This window comes from Arachis hypogaea, chromosome 11 (genome assembly GCF_003086295.3).
Source record: "Arachis hypogaea cultivar Tifrunner chromosome 11, arahy.Tifrunner.gnm2.J5K5, whole genome shotgun sequence".
Taxonomy (NCBI): Eukaryota; Viridiplantae; Streptophyta; class Magnoliopsida; order Fabales; family Fabaceae; genus Arachis; species Arachis hypogaea.
The window spans coordinates 78,055,943-78,061,291 of record NC_092046.1 but is presented as its reverse complement, the minus strand read 5'-3'; the positions used below and the strand labels follow the sequence as shown (position 1 = coordinate 78,061,291).

The 5,349-nt window shown below is 38.6% G+C and overlaps 1 non-coding gene across 1 annotated transcript; it reads left to right on the top strand.

Moving 5' to 3' along the window:
- The first annotated feature begins 3,447 nt into the window (after positions 1-3,447).
- On the top strand, positions 3,448-3,555 carry LOC112725393 (small nucleolar RNA R71). The gene has a single exon (XR_003164504.1). It is a non-coding gene; the product is annotated as a small nucleolar RNA R71 (small nucleolar RNA).
- Positions 3,556-5,349: the final 1,794 nt, after the last annotated feature.

Sequence of the window (5,349 nt, the reverse complement as noted above, 5' to 3'; positions counted from 1 at the left end):
TCTCCTTCTATGAAAGCTCCAGCTGAGTAACATAGATGGCAAATAAGATGAGGAAAAGCTAGCCTTGCCCCAGGGGAGGGCTTTTTGGCTATTTTGTAGAGTTCAAGGGAGATGACTTCATGAACTTCTACTTCCTCTCCAATCATGATGCTATGAATCATGATGGCCCGATCCACAGTAACTTCAGATCGGTTGCTAGTGGAGATGATGGAGCGTTGGATGAACTCCAACCATGCTCTAGCCACAGGCTTGAGGTCCAGTCTTAGTTGAACCGGCTTGCCTTTGGAGTCAATCTTCCATTGAGCTCCTTCCACATATATGTCCATGAGGACTTGGTCCAACCTTTGATTAAAGTTGACCCTTCTAGTGTAGGGGCGTGCATCTCCTTGCATCATAGGCAAGTTAAACGCCAACCTCACATTATAACATAATTCTTTGGATTCGGGTTCTTACTTTGATCATGGTTCCTAGTGATCCATGCATTGGCATAGAACTCTTGAACCATTAGGATGCCGACTTGTTGGATGGGGTTTGTTAGAACTTCCCAACCTCTTCTTTGGATTTCATGTCGGATCTTCGGATACTCATTTTTCTTGAGTTTGAAAGGGACCTCGGGGATCACCTTCTTCTTGGCCACAACATCATAGAAGTGGTCTTGATGAGCTTTGGAGATGAACCTTTTCCATCTCCCATGACTCGGAGGTAGAAGCTTTTGTCTTCCCTTTCCCTTTTCTAGAGGATTCTCCGGTCTTGGGTGCCATCAATGGTAATGGAAAAACAAAAAGCTTATGCTTTTACCACACCAAACTTAGAATTTTGCTCGCCCTCGAGCAAGAGAAGAAAGAATAGATGAAGAAGAAGAAGAAAATATGGAGAGGAGGGGGGAGGTGTGTTTCGGCCAAGAAGAGAAAAGAGGGTTGTGTTGTGTGAAAATGAGGAAGAATGGAGGGTTATATATAGGGAAGGGAGTGGGGGTAAGTTAGGCCATTTAGGGTGGGTTTGGGTGGGAAATTGATTTTGAATTTTGAAGGTAGGTGGAGTTTATGAGGTAGGTTTATGGGGAAGAGTGGATGGATGTGAGTGGTGAAGAGGTGATGGAGAAGAGAGATTGAGGTGATTGGTGAAGGGTTTTGGGGAAGAGTGTTTATGGGATTGTGTGAAAGAGGGGTGAGAAGAAGTAAGTGGAGGTAGGTGGGGATCCTGTGGGGTCCACAAATCCTGAGGTGATCCTGTGGGGTCCACAGATCCTGAGGTGTTCAAGGATTTACAACCTTGCACCCAATTAGGCATGTAAAATGCCCTTGCACACAACTCTGGGCGTTCAGCGCCAGATTGGTGCTTGTTCTGGGCGTTGAACGCCCATTTGTAGCCCATTTCTAGCGTTGAACGCCAGAACCATGCTTGTTCTGGGCGTTCAGCGCCAGCTCTTCTCCAGGGTGCATTTCTGGCGTTCAAACGGCCAGATGCTGCCCATTTCTGGCATTCAGCGCCAGAACCATGCTCTGTTCTGGCGTTGAACGCCCAAAACATGCTTCTTACTGGCGTTTAAACGCCAGTAAGGTCTTCCTCCAGGGTGTGATTTTTTTTCTGCTGTTTTTGATTCTGTTTTCAAGTTTTAAATTTATTTTGTGACTCCACATGATTATGAACCTAATAAAACATGAAAAATAATAAAAATAGAAATTAGATAAATAAAGATTGGGTTGCCTCCCAACAAGCGCTTCTTTAATGTCAATAGCTTGACAGTGGGCTCTCATGGAGTCTCACAGATATGCAGAGCTTTGTTGAGACCTCCCAACACCAAACTTAGAGTTTGGATATGGGGGTTTGACACCAAACTTAGAGTTTGGTTGTGGCCTCCCAACACCAAACTTAGAGTTTGATTGTGGGGGCTTTGTTTGACTCTGCTTTGAGAGAAGCTTTTTATGCTTCCTCTCCATGGATGCAGAGAGAGATCCTTGAGTTGTAAACACAAGGTGGTCCTCATTTATTTGAAGGATCAATTCTCCTCTATCCACATCAATCACAGCTCTTGCTGTGGCTAGGAAGGGTCTTCCAAGGATGATGAATTCATCCTCATCCTTCCCAGTATCTAGGACTATGAAATAGTAGGGATGTAAAGGCCTTCAACCTTTACTAACACATCCTCTACTTGTCCATAAGCCTGTTTTCTTGAATTGTCTGCCATCTCTAATGAGATTTTAGTGGCTGCACCCCAAAGATTCCCAGTTTCTCTATTACAGAGAGGGGCATGAGGTTTATTCCTAAACCAAGGTCACACAGAGCCTTAAAGATCATGGTGCCTATGGTACAAGGTATTAAGAACTTTCCAGGATCCTGTTTCTTCTGAGGCAATGTCAGTTGATCCAGATCACTTAGTTCATTGGTGAACATGGGAGGTTCATCTTCCCAAGTTTCAATGCCAAATAATTTGGCATTCAGCTTCATGATTGCACCAAGAAACTTGGCAGCTTGCTCTTCAGTAACGTCCTCATTCTCTTCAGAAGAGAAATACTCATCAGAGCTCATGAATGGCATAAGGAGATTTAATGGAATCTCTATGGTCTCTAGATGAGTCTCAGATTCCTTTGGTTCCTCAAAAGGAAGCTCCTTATTGATTACTGGACGTCCCAGGAGGTCTTCCTCCTTGGGATTCACGTCCTCTCCTTCCTTCACAGGTTCGGCCATGGGGATTAATTCAATGGCCTTGCACTCTCCTTTTGGATTTTCTTCTGTATTGCTTGGGAGAGTACTAGGAGGGATTTCAGTGATCCTTTTACTTAGCTAGCCCACTTGTGCTTCCAAATTTCTAATGGAAGACCTTGTTTCATTCATGAAACTTACAGTGGCCTTGGACAGATCAGAGACTAAGTTTGCTAAATTAGAAGTATTTTGTTCAGAGTTCTCTGTCAGTTGCTGAGTGGATGATGGAAAAGGTTTACTATTGTTAAACCTGTATCTTCCACCATTATTAAAGCCTTGTTGAGGCTTTTGATCCTTCCATGAGAAATTTGGATGATTTCTCCATGATGAGTTATAGGTGTTTCCATAAGGTTCACCTAAGTAATTTACCTCTGCTATTGCAGGGTTTTCAGGATCATAAGCTTCTTCTTCAGAAGATGCCTCTTGAGTACTGTTGGATGCAGCTTGCATTCCATTCAGACTCTGAGAAATCATATTGACTTGCTGAGTCAATATTTTATTCTGAGCCAGTATGGCATTCAGAGTATCAATTTCAAGAACTCCCTTCTTCATAGGCGTCCCATTACTCACAGGATTCCTCTCAGAAGTGTACATGAACTGGTTATTAGCAACCATGTCAATGAGTTCTTGAGCTTCTGTAGGTGTTTTCTTTAAGTGAATGGATCCACCTGCAGAAGTATCCAATGACATCTTTGATAGCTCAGATAAACCATCATAGAATATATCCAGGATGGTCTATTCTGAAAGCATGTCAGAAGGACACTTTTTGGTCAGCTGCTTGTATCTTTCCCAAGCTTCATAGAGGGATTCACCTTCTTTCTGTCTGAAGGTTTGAACATCCACTCTAAGCTTGCTCAGCTTTTGAGGAGGAAAGAACTTGGCTAAGAAAGCCGTGACTAGCTTATCCCAAGAGTTCAGGCTGTCTTTGGGTTGAGAGTCCAACCACACTCTAGCTCTGACTCTTACAGCAAAAGGGAAAAGCATGAGCCTGTAGACTTTAGGATTTACTCCATTGGTCTTAACAGTATCACATATCTGCAAGAATTCAGTTAAAAACTGAAAAGGATCTTCAGATGGAAGTCCATGAAACTTGCAATTCTGCTGCATCAGAGAAACTAATTGAGGTTTCAGCTCAAAGTTGTTTGCTCCAATGGCAGGAATGGAGATGCTTCTTCCATGTAAATTGGAATTTGGTGCAGTAAAGTCACCAAGCATTCTCCTTGCATTATTATTATTTTTGGCTGCCATCTCCTCTTCTTGTTCGAAAATTTCTGAAAGGTTGTCTCTGGACTGTTGTATTTTGGCTTCTCTTAGTTTTCTTTTCAGAGTCCTTTCAGGTTCTGGATCTGCTTCAACAAGAATATTCTTGTCTTTACTCTTGCTCATATGAAAAAGAGGGACAGAAAAATAATAATAATAGGGGCCCTTTTTACCACAGTATAAAGGTCCCTATGTGAGTAGAAGAAAAAGAAGAAGAAACAATTCGAACACAGATGGAAGAGGGGGTTCGAATTTGGGTGAGATGAAGTGTTAGTAGATGAATAAACAAATAGAAGGAGATAAGAGAGAGAGAGAATTTTCGAAAATAATTTTTGAAAAAGAGTTAGTGATTTTCGAAAATAGTTGTTGAAAAAGGTTAGTAATTTTCAAAAATTAAAATTAAAAATTAAAATAATTAGTTAATTAAAAAAGAGATTTTGAAAAAGAGGGAAGATATTTTCGAAAATTAGAGAGAGAGAGAGAGTTAGTTAGGTAGTTTTGAAAAAGATAAGAAACAAACAAAAAGTTAGTTAGTTAGTTGAAACAAATTTGAAAATTAATTTTGAAAAGATAAGAAGATAGGAAGTTAGAAAAGATATTTTAAAATCAATTTTTGAAAAAGATAAGATAAGAAGATATTTTTGAAAAGATATGATTGAAATTAGTTTTGAAAAAGATTTGATTTTTAAAATCACAATTGATGACTTGATTCACAAGAAATCACAAGATATGATTCTAGAACTCAAAGTTTGAATCTTTCTTAACAAGCAAGTAACAAACTTGAAATTTTTGAATCAAAACATTAATTGATGATGTTATTTTTGAAAATATGATGTAAAATTAAGAAAAATATTTTTGGAATTTTTGAAAATAGATAAGAAAAATGAAAAAGATTTGATTTTTGAAAAAGATTTTGAAAAAAAGATAAAATTTGAAAATTTGATTTGACTCATAGAAAACAACTAGATTTTAAAATTTTTTAAAAAAGTCAACTCAAATTTTCGAATTTTATGAGAGAAAAAGAAAAAGATATTTTTTTGATTTTTGAATTTTTATGATGAGAGAGAAAAATTAAAACATCATTTCCATGTTTTTCTCTTTTATTTTTGAATCAAAACAAGGAATGCATGCAAGAACACTATGAATGTCAAGATGAACACCAAGAACACTTTGAAGATTATGATGAACATCAAGAACTTATTTTTGAAAATTTTTAATGCAAAGAAAACATGCAAGACACCAAACTTAGAAATCTTTAATGCTTAGACACTAAGATTTCAAGAATGCATAAGAAAAACAAGAAAAGACACAAAACATGGAAACATCAAGATCAAACAAGAAGACTTATCAAGAACAACTTGAAGATCATGAAGAACACTATGAATG